Source organism: Erpetoichthys calabaricus, chromosome 4, assembly GCF_900747795.2.
Source record: "Erpetoichthys calabaricus chromosome 4, fErpCal1.3, whole genome shotgun sequence".
NCBI classification, from domain to species: domain Eukaryota; kingdom Metazoa; phylum Chordata; class Cladistia; order Polypteriformes; family Polypteridae; genus Erpetoichthys; species Erpetoichthys calabaricus.
In genome coordinates this window covers 99,674,364-99,699,118 of record NC_041397.2, presented here as the reverse complement: position 1 = coordinate 99,699,118, position 24,755 = coordinate 99,674,364, and positions in this window count along the sequence as shown.

Below are 24,755 nucleotides of genomic sequence, written 5' to 3'. Positions count from 1 at the left end.
TCACCGAATAATATTTTCTGTTTGTATGCGCTAATGCTCTCTTTACTCTCATTTTTTTTGAGACTTTTGAATTTTCCTATCTCCGTTATCTCTAACCTGCTCTTCATGTGTATCATGGGACTTGCTTCCAAAGGTTATAAGTATGACGTGACTTGTCCGTCTCATGGGATGTGAAAGTGTCTCTCTGTCTCTCTTCAAAAGATCTCTTTTCCAAAGATCACATCTCGTCACAGGAAAAAAGTCTCGTACTGTCATAAGATTTTTTTTATAATATATATATATATACAGTGGAACCTCGGTTTGCGAGCATAATTTGTTCCGGAAACGCGCTCGTAGTCCAAAGCACTCGTATATTAAAGTGAATTTCCCCATAAGAAATAATGGAAATTCAGATGATTTGTTCCACAACCCAAAACTATTCATATAAAAATGATTAATACAAAATATAAAGTAAAAATACATAAAACAAATTAACCTGCACTTTACCTTTGAAAAGAATCATGGCTGGTGTGAGTGAGTTTCTAAACTCTTGTGGGATTGCACCCAACGGGACGACACGCGGAAGAGCGTCCCAAAGCAATCGCAGTCTCCCAGCGCTGTAGCAGTTCGCCGTAAAAGCAAATCCAAAAAGATCACGGACATGCTATAAGCGCCTGCCGTTGATGGGTGATACAAGGAGCAAGGAACATTATAAATGTGCAGGACCCTGCCTGATTGCTGTGTCTGTGTATAAATAACCATGCTGTTGCTGTTTCAAGCTGAATAAAGCTTGTGTTGCTAAAGTACTGAGACTCAGCTTCTTGTTTTAGGGTGCAAGACGAGGACTCGCACGTCACAGCACACACGCGCGAGCGCTCATGTGTGTTGTGTGTGCTCACGCGCGCGTGCACACACAAATACACACACACTCGAGTGAACGAGCACACACACATGCGCGCGCACACACAGTCGCAATGCTAATGCTGTAGTAAACAGTATACGCTCATATGGATGTTGACTATATGAGTGAGGCACGCCAACTCAGACGGAGAATAGGAGATGATTGCCCACAATCCCGCAGCGAGAGAGAGAGAAGAACCATCAGCTCAGCTGTGATCACATGACGCTCAGCAGACAAAGCGTATACATACTACTCGAAATGCAAGACCTCGCTCGTTTATCAAGTCAAAATTTATTAAAAATTTTTGCTTGTCTTGCAAAACACTCGGAAACCAAGTTACTCGCAAACCGAGGTTCCACTGTATGTATAGTGGAACCTCGGGTCACGACCGTAATTCGTTCCAAAACTCTGGTCATAACCTGATTTGGTCGTGACCCGAAGTAATTTCCCCCATTGGATTGTATGTAAATACAATTAATCTGTTCCAGACCGTACGAACTGTATGTAAAAATATTTTTTTAAAGATTTTTAAGCACAAATATAGTTAACTATACCATAGAATGCACAGCGTAATAGTAAACTAAATGTAAAAACATTGAATAACACTGAGAAAACCTTGAACAACAGAGAAAATTAACATTGCAAGAGTTCTTCCTATAGCCTTACGCTGTAAACACTTTTTTTTAATGAGTTTTAAGCGCAGGGAAAAAAATGAACATGTGAAAAATCCGTAATTTAATAAACAGCCAAGAAAAGTAACATTGCAACAATGCATGCTACGAACCGATCGCTGTAAACAGAAGTGAAGTGGAGGTTAAAATCCAAAAGAAAAAAGTCTTCATTAAATACAACGAGGTTAAAACAATGCTCGAATCAGTCTCTTTAAAAACAAGCCATTCTTTAACTGCCTTCTCTGCCTTAGGCGGTCAGCCCTCTCTCTCGCGTGCATCTCTCTCTCTTTCGTGAGCGCGTGTGTGTGCGTGCATCTCTCTCGTGCGCTCGCTCGTTCGCTGCACAGGGAGAGACTGAACATGTGCAGAAATCATCGGCGCGCACAAACCGAAAGGGAAACTGGCTTGTTCGTATACCGAGTGTGTGGTCGTGAACAGATGCAAAAGTTTGGCAAACTTTTTGGTCATAACCCGATTTGTACGTGTTCAGAGACGTTCGTGAACCGAGGTTCCACTCTGTGTATATATACAGTATATATATATATATATATATATATATATATATATATATATATATATATATATAGAGAGAGAGAGAGAGAGAGAGAGAGAGAGAGAGAGAGAGAGAGATCTTATTTATATAAAATCTAACGGGTGTCTGTCTGTCCGCTTTTCACGAGAGAAGTACTTAACGGATTTAGATCAGGTTTTTTTTCTATAATTTGCCTGAACATTACGATTTTGCGACTTCTTTCATTGCACTATGTATCATAGTTCACGTGCGGTACAGATTTATCTGTGCAAATCCGAGAGATGAACAGCGGGCTGAGGGGAAGGGGGGGGCCCTCTTCACTCACGTGTAAGCCTAGGGGTGTATCTTACAGCCACATAGCTAGTGAACAAGAAAACTACTTAACGGATTTAGATCAAGTTTTTTATACAATTTGCTCGAACATTCTGTTTTTTTTCTCTCATCGTGCTAAGAATCATAGTTTGCATGTACTGTAGAAGCGATATATTCACATTAATCTGAGACAGAGGCTGTGGGCCGAGGAGAGGCGGAAGCATGACATCAGGAGTGAAGTGCTGGTCAGGGCCCTCCTCATTCTCCTTTTTCACTATTATGTGGGCAGAGCCGCGGGGCATGGCTACTATATATATATATATATATATATATATATATAGAGAGAGAGAGAGAGAAAGAGAGAGAGTGTGAATATTGAGAATATATATAGATATAGATATATATTTACAGTAGGTGCAGAAAGTACTCAGACACCTTCACTTCTTGCACACTTTATTGTGTTGCAGATTTCATTTTAAATGCATGCATTTTCTGTGTTTGCTGTTCAGTCTATACACAGTAAGCCATAATGACAAATATATTTTCAAAAAATGAAATCTTTCTTTCATAGAAATATTCAGACCCTTTATTCAGTACATTGTAGAAGCCCCATTGGCAGCAATTACAGATTCAAGTCTTTTTGGGTATGACACACCTGGATTTGTGCAGTTTATCCCATTTTTCCTGGCAGATCCTCTCAGGCTTTATTAGATTGGATTGAAAGTGTCCATAAACTGCCATCTTCAGGCCTCTCCACACATGTTCTATGGAGTTTAAGTCCAGGCTGAGCTACTCCAGGACAGTCAGAGACTTGTCCCAAAGCCACTTCAGTGTTGTCTTGGCTGAATGCCTTGGGTCATTGTTTTGTGGAAAGTTGCACAAGTCTGAAATTGTGTGCACTCTGAAGCAGGTTTTCTTCATGGACCTTTGTGTATTCAGCTGCATTCATCCTTCCCTCAACTCTGACCAGTCTCCTCCCTTTCCCTGTCTCTCAGAGAAGCTCTGCCATAGCATGATGCTGCTACCACCATTCTTTACCACAGGGATGGTATTAGGCAGGTCATGAGCAGTGACTGGTCTTCACCAGACATTGGAGTTGTGCCCAAAGTTTAATTTTTGACTCCTTAGACCAGAAAATCATTTTCCTCATGATCTCAGAGCCACTTAAAAACTGTTTAGCACACTCTATGTAGTTTATTCAAGAGTGACTACTGCCTAACCTTTGTACCATAAACACCTGATTGATAGGGAACTGCTGAGATGGTTGTCCTTCCAACAAGTTCTCCTATCTCAGCAGAGGACTTCTGAAGCTCTGTTTGAGTGACTATTGGGTTCTTGGTCACTTCTCTGACAAAGTGCAATCAGGCTCAATTTGGCCAAACAGCCAAATCCGGGAAGAGTCCTGATGTTTCCAAATTCTTCCATTTCACATTTACTGAGATCACTGTGTTCCTGGGAATACTCAAAACTTTAGAAATTGTTTTATACCTTTGCACTTCTTTCTGCCTCACCAGAATTTGATCATGGAGATCTACAGAGTGTTCCTTGGGCCCTGACATGTAGTGTGAGATACGGGACCTTATATACACAGGTGGGTGTGTGTCTCGCTCAACGATGTTCAATCAATTCTGTTTTCCACAGGTGGACTCCAATCAAGTTCTAGACACATGTCACCAATAATTAAAACAAACAGGGGGCACCTGAGATCAAGTTGGGTCTGAATACTTATACGAAGGATTGATTTCAGTTTTCCAATTTAAATAAATTTGGAAACTTTTCTGAAAACATATTTTTACTTTGTCATTATGGATTATTAACTGTGGAATGATAGTCAAAATGGTCAATTTGTCAATTAAAAGTGCAATTTACAGCAAACTAAAGTGTGCAGATATTGAAGGGGTCTTTAGCTGTCCCCAAACCCAGAATAACATCACTGAAGCCAAAAATTACAACAAATGTGTGTTTTGACATAAACAAGGGAGAGATGTTTACAAGGAGTAAAACAAAGCATCATTGTAACAAGGAGACAATAAATCCTGCAGTTCCTCTGAGCATAACCAAACTGACTTGGCTTGGCTTGAGTTGAGCCATTTTTTAAAAAAAAAAACAAGCTAATCCACAAATACTGCAAATACACAAACCCTGTTTTGGGAAGAACGGTCTTTGCATGACATGATTTTGACAGGCTAGTAGTGAATATTTTTCTTAATAATTTTGCCTAGTTTGATACGGGGTGGCTAAACTGAATTAGGACGTTTGATAATGAATGCATGTAACAAAGCTACAGACATACTGTAAAGCTTATAAGTTCCTCTAACAAGATCAATGTTCCCAAACAACTGTTTATCATTGTGCTGGGGATTTCATGATTGAATGTGTCTAATCTTACCATTTTCCTCTAGGTATTCTTAAACGTTTCAAAATGGTGAAGTTTTATTTTTTTCATATTAGTAGCACTACTTTAGTCGAAAATTAACTTGTCTGTCTTTATTGGCAATAACTCCAAATCGACCTCTTATTATTAGAAATCTGTGTTCAGCCGTTGAGCTGGTCGTAAGGTCAGAACATAACAAAGCTCATAATTTTAAAGACTCCTCGGAATACCCTGGCAGAAAGTCTCATCAGCATGTGAAGCTCTTTCTGATTATTATTTTATTATTATTAGGTAAATGCAGCACAGAGAGCAAGGGCAGCCAGAGATGGCAGGCAGATAAAAAGATCTGTCAAGTTAGACCCCAGAGGAGCAGCACTGGCTTGCTGATATATTTCAGATATCATTGTTAACACAGGACAGCAAATCAGATTCTAGACCACCATGCCAAGAACTGTAGAGGTCAAGGGCCCAAATTGCATATCTATTGAAATTCAGGAGGCTGGCAGAATCCACTAGGATATGTTCAAACCTCCTCATCCCCCAGACAGGGCACAACCAGAAACAATGAAATATTCAGTGAGCCATTCTCCAAAGAGCACAGAATTCATCTCTGCATGACTGATATCACGATGAGGCATCATCTGTGTAACACGGGGCAATCTCCAAGTGGAAAAAACAAGTGGCGTGTGCAATGAGATAGATAGATAGATAGATAGATAGATAGATAGATAGATAGATAGATAGATAGATAGATAGATAGATAGATAGATAGATAGATAGATAGATAGATAGATAGATAGATAGATAGATAGATAGATAGATAGATAGATAGATAGATAGATAGATAGATAGATAGATAGATAGATAGATAGATAGATAGAATTACATGTTTCTTAACAAATATTGTGAAGATGAACCTATTCACCAAGGCTAGAATGCCAGTTACTTGAGAAAGTACACTAGAACTCAATCACTGACAACTGACTGTGGAATATACAGTTGGGGAAATTTGACCTTATGATGAGGTAGATGCAACTCTAAAAACTGGCAAAATAATCAGCTGGATGTTAAACGTAGCAGGCTACAAGGATGTATTTTTCGTGAAGGCAGCGGAATGGCACAGAGCCAGCTATGAATTGTCAGCTTGCTTGAGCTCAGTTTCCTCTGCGGTCCAAGCCTTTTCTTCCCTTCTGTTTGGCTACCAGTCTCCATTCACACTTAGGGTTACCTGTTCCTTTGCTCTTCCTCGATCTCCCATTTATCTGGCTTCTTAGGTGTGTGGCAAGGGAAAGATAGGGATTTCTTCCATTTGAGGCACAGGAAGGTTAGGTTTTTTGGAGAAAAGACCTGTTCCCAGTGGTTCTCTATAAGTTGGAAGGCATTGTCTTTCCAACGTCAGTGCCACTGTCCATTTCCCAGCTGTGAGTTGTTATTGTGTGGGCCATATCTGGGTATAGAGAGTGAAGAAGATCCTTAGAGTTATTGGGTTGTTTGCTCTCATTTTTCAGTCTTCCCTTATAGGCCTTGTGGGCTTCACTTTGGGATTGTTTTTGGTAACGGAGTTGCTGACCCTTGTAGTCCAGGATCTCCTTTGGCCCTGTAGGCTTTTGAGTTAGGCTTAGGATCTGGAGAAGTAGCTTCCTTGCCTCTAAGCTCTGAGAAAGAAAGAAGACCCTTACAGTTATTGGCTTGTTTTCTCTTAATCTTCAGTCTTTTCTTAGGCCTGGGTTAGGTCTTGGTAATGGAGCACTTATGCAAGTGTCACTGTTGGTGAACGTGGAGGAGAGGAGCAAGTCCAGTTTCCAAATAAGGGAACTGGTGGAGGAGTGTCATTTCACAGCAGGCTATAGCACTCTACAACAGGTTGGGTGAGGTGTGTCTGTTGTGACAGTAGATGCCATGGGTAATGCTAAAACGCAGTTAAATATGTGGTACACCCAGGAAACTCCCTGCGTCTGAGTGTGTGTGTGTCTTTTCCTCCTGGTACTCCATGCTTTGTGTTGAAGTGCTGTTAGGCTCCGGCCCCACCAACAACAATGAAGTGGATTAAGGCGGTTTGAAAATGTTATGTTACAAATAATCCTTGGCAGTCTTATGCTTCCCATGTCAACAGAGCAAACAAATAAAAAAAATACAGGAGGCTGCGTTTGAGTGGGATTGCATTCATGAAATGTGTCTATTCTTCACATGCCAACGTGGGTTTTTCTCCTTTTATTTCTGCTGTCCTAACACATCTCAAAAACAAATTGGCCTTGCATGTACAGTATGTGTGTGTGGGTGGGCCTTGCAGTGGGTTGGGTTGCAGGTGAAAAGGCAACCCTGAAATGAATTAAGTAGGTTTGAAAATGAACAGATGACTGAATACAAAGAAATAAGTATATAGAGTTTTATTAGTATGTGTTAGATATTGCTGTTGTGATACGATCTGAATTCTGAATACGGTTTCTGAATAAAGCAAGAAGAATCACAATCTGCTTGGTCTCTTGATTGTCTTCATGCAGTGAAGAGTTGTTGCCACAGAAGCAGCAGCAGTCATTTTCTGTTGATTCATATGAGAAAGTATTGCTTTGAGGGCTTTTTAGAAAACAGCCTGGCAGCCTCTCACCATTCCCCACTCCTCCCACGCTGCCACTGCCACTGCAGTCACAGCCAAAGACAGCTAACATGTGGCAAAAGCACACTGCATGCAGCAACAGACGTTTTATGTTGATTTACGTGAGAAATTATTGCTTTAAAATTATGTCTCATGTATAATGCATACCTCAATTTTTAGCTAACTAAAATGAGTGAAAATTGCACGATTATAAGTGACAGTTACAGTATATAATTTAACAAAAAAGTGAAGGACAAATAGTTTCATATAAGTAAATTGGAGCAACTAGTATAAGAATCCCCACAGAACACAACAGGTCAGTTTCAAACTATCAGGCAAGGTCTCATCTAATTAGAACACCAGGATAACGTGGTCCTCTCAAGTTCTCCTCTGAACCTTCTTTCCCCACCTCAGCTCCTGACTATACCCTTAAGTCAATCTTGACAGGGAACAGCTTTTTAGCCCAACCAAAGAGACCACTTTCTGGGTTATCCCCAAAAAGTCAGTTCTTCTCAGGACAACAAAGACTTCAGAAGTTCAATGAATCCCCAGGCCAAAGTACACTCTGATACGTCCCAGAAACACAGCACCCAGCTCTACCATTTGATCTGATGAAACAGAGGCTGGCATTAAGGTTTGGACTGTCCCTCTGTAACAACATGGTGCTTTCTCCACCATGATGACAGTAAAAAACAAATGACAAGAAAGAAAAAGTACATTGCTTTGTTGTGATGATAAGATTGAAACAAACAAATGTCCTAAGAAGAATACAGAACTGGGGGCTGCTCATAAATAGAGGTACAGTATATAGAGGAAGACGCATAGACTCCCTCTAGTATGTGAAATACAAAACCAGCCCATTAAAGATCATGAGCAGACACTGCAAGAAGTGAAAAATACAAACTTGCTAATATACTCTGTGTACATTCATTATATTTCTGTTTCTAGATTTGTTTTTCCCTACCTGTTCTGGTTCAACTATAAATTGCTATCAATTTTAAGGCTACAAAACTTGATAAGAAGAGCTTAGCCTTTTGTTTGAATAAAAACACATTCATGTTTTTTCACATACTATTTTAACTCATTAAATCATTAAAGAAAGATATTGGAAGGTATCACCACTAACTCAGTCGTGTTAAGCTAGCACTGTTGCAGTGTGGGAAGTGCTTATTTGTGACTTCAGTAATACCTACTCTCACTCCTACCTTCTGGACAATGAAGACCCCGCCAAAGTGGTAAAAATTACACCCACCAGCTGCCCAATCCCATAATTTAATGTATCTGAACTGTACCTGAATAACTGTTTAATTTAGTCTCTAGATTTTTGGAAAGTCTTTGTGTGCTGAGTGTTCCACTATCCTTTATAGTGACAGCATAATGACATCACACACCATGTAGTTGACATTATATAACTGGTGACACGAACAGGGACAGGGTGTGGCAGTGGTTATCAATGCTTCCTCCTGAGTCTGAATTTCACTATGTTCATGATACTTTGCCTACAAAGTTACTCTGATTTTCTTCACACATCATACAGACACACGTCATATTTATTTATAAAGTGTAATTGAGCTGTGTATATGAGGGGAACCTTTGATGGATTGGCGCCCTCTCCAGGATCAGTGATTTCATTAAGTTTAGTGTCTCATGGATCATTTCAAGGGCCTAGTGACTATGAAGTGTATCCGTAAAATGTTACCTTGTGTACAATGGCATTCATAATTAAGAATGGAGGGATAATTATTATTATTACTAGCGGGGCAAGCCCTCCTGGCGCCTTCGGCACCCAACCCCTAGTTGCAGCCAGTTTACCACTCGTGTTGTGAAGAGGGGGGCCTGAACGCACCCTAAGGAGATGTGGTCGCTCCTCCGAAACCCCCTCTTAAACGGTGATACAATGGGAAACAAATACAGTTTTTTTTTTTTACCTCCTCTTTGCTCAGTCAGCTGCTGGCTTGCTGCTGCTGCCATGCCACATGATCTGCATCTCGCACGGCGCTTCAAACATTTAAAAGCCTGTACAGCAGCTGTCCTACTCTTTGTCTTTTATTTCCGGCCCCGGCCGTGGTTGAATCTCTTGGCACTCTTGGTTAAGTCTTGTCTGGCGGGAAACGTGAGTTCTTGATATTTTTTAGTATATAATTTAAAATACAGAATAAGAATCTGAAAATCTAACAACATCACATTAAAGTTCGATAAATTCTGAAAAGAATGATACCAAACTGATGCCAAAACATATATATTTTGGTTTTAAAATAAGCCAGATTTAGAGTGTGACAAAAAATGTGACATAAAAACGTCACATATAATCATTGCACTTTTAGGGTTAGGATTTTATATATAGAGAGTGGATTATTATTATATGACCTCAAAGACAAAGGCTTTTTCTCAATATAGGTGCCACCAGAACTGCATGGAAGAAATCTGCTTTCTTATTGATAAGATTGTTTTTTTGACATCATTTATGAGTTTGTTAAATAGAGATTATCAGTTCATACAGGCTGCTATTTTATACTATTCCATTTGTATTTATTTTACAGCAGATTATAAGAATATGTGGTGATGTTTAACTGCCTTTGCTTTGCGCCGTTTCACTTCACCTAACGTTTGTCTTACAGCCATGCCTATTCATGACTCTACTTACACTTGGTTCACAGCTATTGTAGATGTTTGCAGATCAATGAGAAGAAACACAATCCTGTTAACTGCACATCATACTAGTCTCTACCCGTGCATTTGTAAAGAAATAGTCTTGGATTTTCCCATTGAATTAAAATTCTTCTAATTAAAAGTATAAAATTATACAAAAAGATTTCCTTTAAGATATACTTTGGCCCTCATAAAAAATAATCTCCATAAATACAATCATGCTACATACATGCATTCAGACCAGATTCAGAAGAGTAGTTCTATAGTTTTCTGATGTTCCTTCATGAAGAATGAAACAAACTGCCCAGAGCAAGGTTGTCCTTCACACTGGTGCCTGATCAAGCCTTAAACTGATTTACCTTAATATATTCATCTAAACTGTAGATTGTACTAGCTCCTCCATTTTCTGATATAAATATCACATTTTATTTCAGGCATAGAGTGGCTGTCCTTCAGATCAAGCCATTTCTTCATACAAGGCCGGCTGGTAATTGGAAATATTATTTATATAGAGAATAATAAACACAAATGTGCAGCTAACCAGGTAGAGACCTAATCATCTCAACACTCAGATCGTTCGACAAACAGCCATTTGAATACTAATGGGCAGGTACGGATGGACTCAATAACCTCTTCTCATTTCTCATGAACTTAAGAAAGCAGTAAGATAAATAAGGAAATGTCACCAGTGTGACAAGTTAAGTCTCTTAGCATTTTCCCTTTACACTTCTTCAAACAAATCTCAGGGAAGCCTGAAGCCCTTTAGCCATGCAAAGCCTCTAGTCTCTACCTAAAGGCTGAAAATGAAATATAAAATTGAATTTCTGTTTCCAAAGTGAATTGTCGACTGTTTAGTAAGTGGATTAATGAAACACATCCCAAGCATTATAATTTGTGCGGCATGTGTGGCATGTGTGCACCCCAGTTATTGTAAGTAAGTACAGAGTCTATGTGCTACTTACGTGGGCTCCCAGTTGTAAATGAGTGGTTATCTGCGCTCGCTTGAGCAAAAAGCAATTAATAAGCAAGCAATAAATGTTAACCTTATGCTGAAAACTGCTCCTCCACTCGAAGACCCAGAGTTAGAGACGGCCATTGAGCCAGATGCTTTTTTTTCCATTTCTCTTACTTTCCTTCTTGTAAAATTTCATACGGCATTTTAACAATGTGCTATGTGATTATTTGCTTGAGTCAGAGATTTTAAGCAGATTACTAAAGTTAATGATATGCACCTTTTTTAACAAAACATATTAATGTTATTCTGAGTACAAGCAGGGTGTCCTTCTTCTTCTTTCGGCTGCTCCCATTAGGGGTTGCCACAGCGGATCATCTTCTTCCATATCTTTCTGTCATCTACATCTTGTTCTGTTACACCCATCACCTGCACGTCCTCTCTCACCACATCCATAAACCTTCGCTTAGGCCTTCCTCTTTTCCTCTTCCCTGGCAGCTCTATCCTTAGCATCCTTCTCCCAATATACCCAGTATCTCTCCTCTGCACATGTCCAAACCAACACAATCTCGCCTCTCTGACTTTGTCTCCCAACCATCCAATTTAAGCTGACCCTCTAATGTACTCATTTCTAATCCTATCCATTCTCGTCACACGCAGTGCAAATCTTAGCATCTTTAACTCTGCCACCTCCAGCTCTGTCTCCTGCTTTTTGGCCAGTGCCACCGTCTCCAACCCATATAACATAGCTGGTCTCACTATCGTCCTGTAGACTTTACTTTTCACTCTTGCTGATACCCGTCTGTCACTAATTACTCCTGACACTCTTCTCCACCCATTAAACCCTGCCTGCACTCTCTTCCACAATCCTCATTACTCTGTACTGTTGATCCCAAATATTTAAACTCATCCACCTTCACCAACTCTACTCCCTGCATCCTCACCATTCCACTGACCTCCCTCTCATTTACACACATGTATTCTGTCTTGTTCCTACTGACCTTCATTCCTCTCCTCTCTACAGCATATCTCCACCTCTCCAGGGTCTCCTCAACCTGCTCCCTACTATCGCTACAGATCACAATGTCATTAGCAAACATCATAGTGTGTGATGTCATTATCACAGGGGACTCCTGTCTAATCTCGTCTGTCAACCTGTCCATCACCATTGCAAATAAGAAAGGGCTCAGAGCTGATCACTGATGTAATCCCATCTCCACCTTGAATGCATCTGTCATTCCTACCGCAGACCTCACCACTGTGACACTTCCCTCGTACATATCCTGTACAACTCTTATGTACTTCTCTGCCACTCCCTACTTCCTCATAAAATACCACAGCTCCTCTCTAGGCACCCTGTCATATGCTTTCTCCAGGTCCACAAAGACGCAATGCAACTCCTTCTGGCCTTCTCTAAACTTTTCCATCAACACCCTCAGAGCAAACATTGCATCTGTGGTGCTCTTTCTTGGCATGAAGCCATACTGCTGCTCACTAATCATCAACTCACTTCTTAACCTAGCTTCCACTACTCTTTCCCATAACTTCATGCTGTGGCTCATCAATTTTATCCCCCTGTAGTTACTGCAGTCCTGCACATCCCCTTATTCTTAAATATCGGCACCAGTACACTTCTTCTCCACTCCTCAGGCATCCTCTCACTTTCCAAGATTCCATTAAACAATCTGGTTAAAAACTCCACTGCCATCTCTCCTAAACACCTCCATGCTTCCATAGGTATGTCATCTAGACCAATGGTCTTTCCATTTTTCATCCTCTTCATAGCTGTCCTTACTTCCTCCTTGCTAATCCGTTGCACTTTTTGATTCAATATCTCCACATCATCCAACCTCTTCTCTCTCTTGTTCTCTTCATTCATCAGCCTCTCAAAGTACTCTTTTCATCTGCTCAACACACTCTCCTCACTTGTGAGTACATTTCCATCTTTATCCTTTATCACCATAACCTGCTGCACATCTTTCCCAGCTCAGTCCCTCTGTCTATCCAATCAGTACAGGTCCTTTTCTCCCTCCTTAGTGTCCAACCTCTCATACAACTCATCATACACCTTTTCTTTAGCTTTCGCCACCTCTCTCTTCACCTTGCGCCTTATCTCCTTGTACTCTTGTCTACTTTCTGCATCTCTCTAACTATCCCACTTCTTCTTTGCCATCCTCTTCCTCTGTATACTCTCCTGTACTTCCCCATTCCACCACCAGGTTTCCTTTTCCTCCTTCTTCTGTCCAGATGTCACGCCAAGCACCCTTCTTGCTGTCACCCTTACTACATCTGCTGCAGTTTCCCAACTGTCTGGTAACTCTTTACTGCTACCCAGTGCCTGTCTCACCTCCTCCCTAAACTCAACCTTGCAATCTTCCTTTTTCAACTTCCACCATTTGCTCCTTGGCTCTGCCCTCACTCTCTTCCTCTTCTTGATCTCCAACATCATCTTACAGACCACCATCCTATGCTGCTTAAATACACTTTCCCATGTCACCACTTTGCAGTCTTCAATCTCCTTCAGATTGACTCTTCTACATAGGATGTAATCTACCTTTGTGCATCTTCCTCCATTCTTGTACGTAACCCTATGTTCCTCCCTCTTCTTAAAATATGTATTCACCACAGCCATGTCCATCCTTTTGGCAAAATCCACTATCCTCTGACCTTCTTCATTCCTCTCCTTGACACCATATCTACCCATCACCTCCTCGTCTCCACTGTTCCCTTCACCATTATGCCCATTGAAATCCGCTCCAATCACCACTTTCAGTCCCTTGGGTACACTGTTCATCACTTCATCCAACTCACTCCAAAAATCTTCTTTCTCATCCATTGCACACACAACTTGTGGTGCATATGCACTAATATTCATCATCACACCTCCAATTTCCAGCTTCATAATCATTACTCTGCCCAACACTCTTTTCACCTCCAAAACACTCTTGACATACTGTTTCCTTCAGTATAACCCCTACTCCATTTCTCCTCCCATCCACACCATGATAGAACTAATTGAATCCACCTCCGATCCACCTGGCCTTACTCTCCTTCCATTTAGTCTCTTGCATGCACAATATATCAACCTACCTTCTCTCCATCATATCTGCTAACTCTCTCCCCTTACCAGTCATACTGCCAACATTCAAAGTTCCTACCCTCAGTTCCACTGTCTTTACTTTCCTCCTCTCCTCCTGCCTCTGGACACGTCTCCCCCCTCTTCTTCGGCCAACAGTAGCCCAATTTCCGCCAGCACCCTGATAGCTAACAGTACTGGTGGCGGTCAAGCAGGATGTCCATTAAACAAAATTCCTTTTTAAAACTCAATAGGGTGGGAATGCAGGCTTGAGCGGGCTACAGAGGATATAGACACAAGCCATCAAACTTAATGACTGCTGAGATTTAGTGTCAGACTTCCTTATAGTAAAATAAAAAAAGGAACTTTTTGATATTCTGTTTCATAATATCTGGAAGCAAATGAAACAGAGTTCCACCCATGCTGCCTGCATAACACTTTAACGATACGCCATGTCATTGTATTATAGACAAAAAACAAAACTCCCCTCCTGCCCCCATGTGTTCACCACCATTATTTACTGGAAGCACTGGTCTGGAGTTGTGCCTCTCACCCCCTTCCTTTATTCTGCCTTCAGCCCCAAGCCCCTCCCATCTATGTGTGTTGCATAGCAACATTTACAATGCAGCAGTCATGTGATGACAAGCAGTTGACATGCAAAGGGGCTCTCAGGCCATGGTGATGCTCTCTAGTCTGACTTGCTTTAGTGATTTCTAGTGCTCTGTGATGTTTTGAGCATGGGGTTTGTTATTGGATTTTACAAGTTTTGTTTTGTCTTTTTTGGATTTCTTCACATAACCGCCTACCATACTTTTTAGCTTTGCCTTTGGATTCTGATTTTTTTTTTTACTTTAATTTCATGTCCATTTCTTGGATTACTTTACACAGATACTTTGACCTAAATAGCTGGCCATGCACTATGGAAAAATATACCTCCTTCAGCACACTTTCCGAGCTGGAAGGTTTTCACCAGGTAGCCATGCTAGGTGAGTCCTTTCCATCTAAGGGCTTGTTTAGTCCATGTGTGCTTAACTCTTACATATTGGCCTTCTCTTATCCTTCCAGCTCCATGTAATTCAATCATGCTGGATACAATCATATAATCTAGGTTTTGTTATGAATTTGAAAGTCTCAAAGCACAATAGTAGAGTCCTGAAAGTATTCAGATGCCAACTAGAGTTAGTAAAACTGTCAAAACCACCAGAGGTGAAGTTAAAAAACAGAGCAAAATAGGTCACAAAAAGCCATAAGGTCAGAACAATATCAAAAGAGAGAAAACACAGGGGAACTCAACAGCACCCTAGCTCATTCACAATGAACCGCAAGGGACTGTGGGTTTTCCTGAACCTTTATAGGTCTGAGGGCAGTCCCTTTCTTTTGGTTGTCCACCCACAATAACACATGGAACATAAAAGAAGTTACATAGGTCCATAGAATGTAAATGACCAACACTTTTAAAATAAACAAAGTACTTAAAAAAATAACAAAAATGACAAAAAACAGCATTTGAACCCCAGCATGAACCTTTCATATTGGGTTCTTAGGCTGTATCTTGGTGATATCCTACACATTTACGGAACTGGGCAGGCCACACCAATCCCATAAATGTGCATGTAGCTTCTGGAAAGCCTGTGCAACAGCAAAAAACTGTACATGAGCTGCTCATCCAATTATTTGAACAAAATAGCATAAATACTGTATAGCAGCTCACAAAACTTTGCAGCCAAACACATTATCAAGAATGAATTATTAGGAATCCACTGTGATATGCCAGCAAAGCAGGTGCTAACCCATGGTACATCCTTCTTTCCACCTAATGTCCACAGATGATTTCAATTAGTGGATAAAAGATGATGTTTGGCATATGACTTCTAATGCTGAGCAGAATGTTGTAAGGAGTGCCATAAATCAAAGAAAGAAATAAAAGAGAGACATGCAAAGTCAGGCATGTCTGGTCAAAGGCTTCTATGGTGGTATCTGCTGTGGGCCTTAGAGCAAAGAGATGTCAGGACAACAGCAGTGATACGTAAAGTAAAATAAAAGTGCCCATGAGGTCATCTTCTAAATTCAGGGGTCTTCCCCTTCATTATGGTGATGTTTAGGGCAGCCCAGTTGCACTGACTCACAACCATTTTCTGTGCTTTGTGCAGTGGTTACGTCCTTTCTAGGCCTGCTCTCCCAGTATCCATAAACTAGCAGGCAGGTTGATTAGAAACTCTAAATATACCTAGTAAGAGATCCAGTGGCATTCATTTATTGGAGGACTACTTCTCGATATGATGATCTGCAGCTTTTCTCAACCACACACTACAATATTGACAAATATGTTTCAAAAGTTAAGAAGCAATGCAATTTTATCCTCCATCTTATGATCAAGTATATAGGAGCATCATGACATAGTGTCAATAATAATAATAATACATTTCATTTATATAGCGCCTTTCCCATGTTCAATGGGGCCAAAAGTGTCCTGGACATGGAGAAACACAAAATCAGTAGGAAAGAGATGAAAGCTGAATTTTTTTACCATTTAGGAATAATGGAGGCAAAAATAGCATCCTCACAGTCTGGGGTGGACTTCTGACCTTACTAATGTTTAACTGGACCGTGTCCAGATGGGTTTTCTCCAGAGATTCCAGTTTATTAATAAAGACATGTATGGTAGGATCATTGGCAACTACAATTTACCCAGGGTGAGTGAGTAAATGTGTCTTAATGGGCTGGCATTCCACCCAAGATGGATACTGAACATAAGGTAGATGGATGACAGTGATGACCACCATCACCATCAGGCAGCCCCTGATATCCTTAGTTAGATGATCTTCATCTTTTTTTTGGTTTTATATTATAGCAGTGGTCTGTTTACTCTGTGAGCGTGCCGGATCCTTTCACAGGAACAAATTATTAATGTGTTATTAAAGTGCTGCCATGCTTCACTGAAGATACACTGGGGTGCAATTGTAACAATAAGAACAAGTTAACAATTAATGTCTTTACTGTATTTTACAGTGTGTTCAGAAAGCTTTCAGACCCCTTCACTTTCTAAACACTTCATTGTTTTGTAGACTTCATTTTAAGTGGATAAATTTCCTATTTTTGCCCATCAGTCTACACTCATTAACCCATCATGATAAACATGTTTTCAGAAAGTTATTCACATTTATTAAAAATCAAAAACTGAAATCTGTCATTCATGTAAGTATTTATCCATTAATTCAGTACTTTGTAGAAGCCCCTTTCATAGCAATTACAGCATTAAATCTTTTTGGGTCTCTGTACACCTGGATCTGGGCAGTTGAGCCCATTCTTCCTGACAAATCCACTTTAAGTTCCATTAGATTGGATTGGAAGCGTCTGTAATCTGTCATCTTCAGGTCTCTCCACAGATGTTCTATGGGGTTTATGTCTGGATTTTGGTTGGGCCACTCAAGGATAGTCAGAGATTTGTCCCGAAGCCACTCTGCATTTGGCTGCATTTATCTTTTGCCCAATTCTGATCAGTCTCGCTGTCACTGTCTTTCAGAAGCACCCCGATATAACATGATGTGGACACCACCATAAGGATAATATTAGGAAGATGATGCTCCCCGACAGACATAGTTCTTGGAATTCTGCCCAAAGAATTCACATTTTGTCACATCAGACCAGAGAATCTTTTTCCTCATGCTCTCACAGTCTTTCAAATGCCATCTAGGAAACTCCAAGAGGGGTTCAACCATTAACGCCTGATTTATGGAGTGCTGCTGAGATGGTCATACTTTGGAACTTCCATGTTAGCAGAGGGCTTCTGAAGCTCTATTAGAGTGACCACTGGGTTCTTGGTTACCTCCCTGACAAAGGTCTTTCTTGCCCAGTTACTCTGTTTGATCGGATGGCCAACTCTAGGAAGAGTCCTGGTGGTTCCAAAATTCTTCAATTTCGCAATTGTTGAGGCCACTGTGCTCCTGGAAACACTCAAAGCTTTAGAAATGGTTTTATCCCCTTGCCCTGATCTATGCCTGACCAGAATTTGATCACAGAGGTCTACAGAGGGTTCCTTGGACTTCATTGCTTGGTTTTTGCACTGACATGCTGTGTGAACTTTGGGACCTCATGAACACAGCATCTATATGATGTCTAATTAATTCAGTTTGCCACAGGTGGAGCCAAATCAAGTTCTAGACGCATCTCAAGGATTATTAAAGCAAAGCAAACCTGACCACAATTTGGATAGCCACAGCAAAGGGTCTGAATGCTTATATGAATGACAGGTTTCAGTTTTTGATTTTTAATAAATTTGCGAACCTTTCTTAAAATGTTTTCACTTTCATTATGGGTTATTAAAGGTAGATTGATGGGCAAATATGGCACATTCACCCATATGAAATGAAATCTACAACAAAGTAAAGTGTGCAGGAAGTGAGGGGGTCTGAATGTTTAATGAATCCATTGTAATTCTGAAAGATGTTTGTTTGCAATTATGAATTTTCTTTATGTATATGTACACAATTTATGTTTGTTTTTGCTGACTGATGAATATTTGCATTAATTTAGGGGTGGTGTAACAGAAACCTTTTTGTATCATTTTAGTCTGTTAAGCTTTTCAGTTATATTGCCTTTTGTCTGACTGCTCTAAATACGATGACTTCATTGAAGTATGCGATCTCACCCAATACTTGTAATGAATTATCAGATATCTCTCTTTATTTAAGCTAATACAGAATGATCTAATGTCCCATATATGGATCTCTCTGTAATAGATTAACATGATACGAGCTATACACTAAATAAACTTTTGTAAATTCACACACTATAAAGCCCTTTGTCTAACAAAAAATTTATAGCACACCATTCATTACATACAAGACTGACACATCTTGTATGGGTGCGCCACAGGCATTTTTTAAAATAAATTTCTTATAATTATATATTGCTGGAGTCTGACAAACCTTTTTACAGATGAGTGTTGAACTGGAACCAGGATAAAGACTCTTCAGTAGCAGTGGCACATTGGTTAGAGCGACTTTTCTCAGTTCAGGGACTTTCAGGCTCAATTCTCAGCCCAGCATTTTCTGTGTTGAGCTCCTACTCCAATCCTGTGTCCTTGCTGCTGGATCTCAAAGGTAGGTGTTTGGGGTCTCTTGACAGCACTAAATGTCCCGGTGTAAGTCGATGAGCCCTGTGTTGGATTATTTTCTCACCCAAAAAACTGGATACTGATGTGTGCTACAGATTATATTTTCTCATGACCCTAAAAAGAGTGGGCTCAGAAAATAGATAGGCAGGTGGACCTTTATCTTATATGGATCACTTTCATAATAGTTCATAATCAGATGCCATACAAAGTAAAAATGACTAATGCACTACACAAATCAAGACCACAAAATAGGTCTTGGCAGCAGTAATGTTAATAAAAGCCCCAAAAAAGAATGAATTAATTCAATGAGTTCAAATCTCAAGCGGCTCTGAGTAGCATTTGCAAATCTGCTGGTATTACGTGACCTCACAGCAGCTGGGGGTGGCACAGCACACTGAGCATTAAGTGAGGTCCAGCAGTGCCCATCTCCTACATATACATTACAGTTCTAATGTGAAAGTGTTTCACTGTGAGGACCTATAGGACCTTCTGGAAAAATTGAGGGTGGAAAGAGCAAGTTGTATTTTGTTTGTTTGTTTAACTCAAGTAGTTCTTCACCAATTTGTGAATTAATCACACGTTTTGAGAAAAAGTTTTCTTCCCCCCTGGGTCTTTCTTGATCACACATCCTTCTAATGCCCATCAGCTTAGTCACACATATGAACCACTGCTTGCCTTGATCCATTTGAAAAGCTGAATTAGTCCTCTAAATAGTCTGCTTAAGTCGAGATTAAGAAGGTTTGAATTTATTTAGGGGATCATATCTAGTGATCCTGAACTATGCTTTGAAGAGTCTCTCAGACTACAACATCTCTCAGGTCAAATACTAGAGGCCATTCTTCACTGGTCTGAGGAAAACAACACACATTGTCCTCTGAAGACACGTCCTTTTCCTTTTCCATACTGATTTCAGTTTCTTCTTCCTTGCAAATAAAATTTGTGAAGTGAGTTATAGAGCCACCAACTTGGCAAAATATAGTGAAACAATGGAGATTGTGACAAGGCAAACCCCTTTTACTGCCCTTATTTGCAATCCACTGGTATTAGGCCACCATGTATAAAAATTATCTTCCTAGCACTGTTTATAAATGTAGAATCTAACAACAACAAACAAACAAAAAAATATCTTTCTCCTCTGTGGGCCCACCTAGAAAGGCAATGGATTCACCTAATCAGTTGCAAGGAGACTGGCTGTTTCACTGTCTCATATATTTTACGATGGCCACTCTTTATCCAGGGTTGCATCCAAGATGACACAAAGCCCTTTTAGAAACTCCCAATTACACATTTGATACACAACTTCTAAAGTGTCAGTCAATCAAGCCCTTTCCAAAAGAAGGCCAGCACTTATGTCCATATCTAACCTTTAGATATTAGTTTAATCAAATGAATCAAATCCAAGGGCCATCAGCATCTGAAGCCAATGTACAGTACCCGTGCAGTATCCTAATTTTTAAAACATTATTCAAGTCACCCAGTCAGCAAGAGAGCTCACTGTGAAAGCACCTGCAGCAATAGTGAGGCCACCATTATCATTTAGTTCAAACCCCTCAAGCTGAATCCCCTTCTTCATGCTTTCTACCCATAATATTTTATAAACATGGCGTGCCGTCTGGCAGCCTCCTGTGTCTCTAGTGGCGCATTTTCACAAAACACGGCAAGTTAATCTTGTGTCATCAAGCCTTCTCCCTTGGTGGCATAAATAGCACAGAGGCCAACAATGCGTTGATGACAAATATTTATGTTTAGGCCACTTTTAGACAATCCCTGGCTTCTCTACACAAGTTTTCACAGTCACCATTATATATGCATCTTCCGGAATGTTTCTTCCCACATCTTACCATAACTAGAAGGACAATCTATTTGGCACCTAATGGACGGACGGACGGACGGACGGACGGACGGACGGACGGACGGACAGACAGACAGACAGACAGACAGACAGACAGACAGACAGACAGACAGACAGACAGACAGACAGACAGACAGATAGATAGATAGATAGATAGATAGATAGATAGATAGATAGATAATTGATTTGTTCCTAATGAACTGAGTAAGTCACAGATGTCGCTGGCATCCATTGAATAAGCAGCATGCCTGCAATTTCTTGACTTACAGGAACGTTCCTTTAGCTCACTAAGATAAGTTGCTTGTTTTGTCATTGCTTGACTGAGCTGTTCAGCCTTTGGTGCTGAAGATCCATCTAAAATTACAATGGAGCTGTGGAAATCCAGTTCAGTGTGTGATTGAATGGCAGACATTTACTTCATTTGCATTATACATATCCCTAGCTCATGCACATATTATTTTAATTTCATATTTTTGTTGTTTGTTAAAAATATTTTGTATATTATGTTATTATGTTTTTGGCCTTTTTTGTATATTATGTTTTGAATATTTTGTTTATTATTTAAGTGTGATGTTTATTTAGATACAGTAAGTGTCTTTATGTGGGGCAGCAGGGGTCAGGGCCACCTTTACGTATCAGTGAAAGAAATTTAGAATTTTGAAAATATATTTTGTTAACAAAATTACAAAATGTTAAAGTTCTTTGTTGAGTTACTTTGGAACAGAGATTCCTCTGCTCTTTTTTGAATATTACTTGAATTGACTAAGGTTTGTTTTGAGTCTGGGCTTTCCCCTTTATGTGCCTTACAGTTTAGTCAAAGGCCCGTTTGAGTTATTAGGCCTCAGTGAAGCCTGAGACTAGGTTTGGGAGGTAGGGCCTCTTTTTGGCATTTGCATTTGGAGCCTGCAGGTAAGGAAAACTCGAGGCTCCATTTCAGAGGTTAAAGCCTCATTTCCCATTTTTCTTTGTTTTGTATTCTGAACCCAGGAAAATAATAACAGCATGGAGCCAAACACAATCCTGGCAACAGTGAGCACATGGCAGGGAATAGGTTAAAATGGGATGCCAGCCATATCGAAGGGCACACTCACATTTATACACACCAGATCAATTTAGAGTTATAATTGTTAAAACTGCTTATTGCTACCATGTGAATGGGTTTGTGAGTGTCCCCTTTGCTGCCATGTAGCACTACAGCATCCATTATCGTGTACTGGAAAAAGAGATTCTAATAATGGATACATGTGATTTTTTGACAAGTCTGTTCCTCTGGTGTATTCCCATGTGACATTATTCATACTTACTACAAGTAATAAAGTCACCCATCCATTTTCGAACTCAGTGGATTGGCAACTATCCCATCAGCAAAGGACACAATGCATTTACCAGCTCAGGATGGCCTATCAGTTCATCACAGAGCAATCTTGCACATACCATGTAAACAGTAATTAGTAACAGAAAAGTGCAAGGTAAGATACAATCTATGCGGTGGAATAGATCAGGCTGTAGAAGGAGACAATGAATCGTTTCAGCTTATCTATGATCTGATAATTTTGCAGAACAATGAATGGCAAACAACTCCTTCTAAGGTGCACCAACCATTCTGAGTTGTGGGATATCTTCATGTCTTATTTAAATGCTTGACACAAGCAAATTCATCTAAGAAGTTTTTCAAGATTTCTGTATGATCAACAACACTGGCTGGATAGAGCACATATGAGAGGCACATGGTTTTCATCACACCTTGTGTTTTCAGATAAATTTGTAATGTAAAAATAAACCAAACTAATGAATCTATCAAGTCAATCTACTAGTGCTTCAGGATTCAGAATGTTGGAGGTATCCTCAATAGTGTCACTTCCTTACCAGTAATTCAACCGTGAGCATTCCTACTGCCACCAAGTGCAGAGGACAGTAAGGTCTGCTGTTTTAATTGAGACGACCTAATGTACATGGGTACATTTACATTTATTTGCTTAGCAGACACTGTCTCCCAGAGCGACTTATAAAAGAGGACAACATAGCTGAGGAAACATCAGTATTAGGAACTATTTGGGAACAAGTGATATAGGACAAGGTTACAAACGTGATCATCACAAGTGAAGAGCTCAGAACAAAATACAAGCTAGTTATACATCCTTAGTTATAAGAATCTTTCAGAGTCATTATCAATTAGACAGAAATTCACTGAACAAGAGTCTTCAAGCACATCTTAAACACGTTGAGGGAGTAAGCAGTTTGAATGGGGGAGGGCTGCTTACTCCACCAGCCAGAAATGATACATGGAAAGAGTGTGGATTGAGATTTGATACCATGCAGAGGTGGCATCACCAGATTCTATTCAACAGCAGATCTGAGTTGTTGAGAATGGGCAAAAGACCTCAGAGTGTCCCCCATACATAGCTGTTGACTCACTGACTACTCTGTAGGCAAGCATCAAGAATTAGAACTCAATATGAGTGATCTGAAAAGACAAGAGTAAACATGGGGGATCTGCTCAGCTGAACACAGCACCTACTCTGCCATGGAACTCTGTGCCAGAGAATGCTCCTCTGTTTGTCGTAGGGCTACTGTGCCATTGCAGCACCATACTCGGGGTTAATAAGAGAAGTCCATTCCTGAAACCAAATGAAAGTCTGTGAACGTGCATGAGGAGGACTGAGTTCAGCTGCAGCTGAATAGACATCTCAACAGGACTGAGCTACCTAATCTGTTCAATTTCAGTCGTGTTGAGATGTTTATTCAGCCACAGCTGAACTCAGTCCTCATTCCTCCTCGTGCATGTTCACAGACTGCTGCCACATCCTCGCATGGGGAAGGCAGTTTAGCTGCAGACAGTGGTACATCTCCATCCAACAGTGCATCAGGACCTGTTGCCAATACCTCCTGAGTTTAGAGACTGAGGTCATGAGTCTTCTGTTCCCCTTCATTGTGTTTAATCTGCTGTCCACATGTAACTAGCTATGTCTTACTCCTCCATCCTGCTGTCTGTCTGGCCCCTTTCATGAACAGGCAGGAAGGAAATGGAAGGAAACAGAGGAGGGGATGCTGGCGCACACATGCTGTTGCCGCTCTTCCCTGTTAACAACACTTTTCACAAAATTTGCCTTAATCCTGCACTTTTTTATGCTTGTTTTGTTTTCTTTATTGTACGTATAGTTTGTGGATGCAGCTGACTCGAATTCTATGGATTTGGTTTAATTTTTACGGACTTTACTTTGACTGGGAACAACTGAATCTGTGGATCACGGGACGAGATCTACGGATATTTCTTTGTACCTTGACGATCTAGGAGCCTGGGATGTTTGTCTCCTTGATTATAATTGCTATGCTGGTCTGCTCTCAATTCATTTTATTGTGCTTTATGACTAAGAAGTGATCTGATGTTCACACCCACCTGGCTTGTGGCTCTGGGGTGATCACGCCTGTAATACCCAGTGTTACTTGTTTGAGGCTGTATGTTGGATCCTCCAAATCTTACTGAACTATTAACCCATTAAGTTCCTTTTCCCAGAGAGTCATTCTTCTTGGTGATTTCAACATCCATATTGACACCCCCACATACAAACTGAGAAATGAATTCCTATCCTTACTGGACTGTTTTGACTTGGCACAACATGTTGATTTTCCCACCCACTCTGGTGGTCATATACTGGACCTGATCTGTACATCTGAATTATCTGTTGCCAACACTTACAGCACTGATTTGGGACTCTCTGACCATAAAGCAGTACTTTTCACTGTCTCA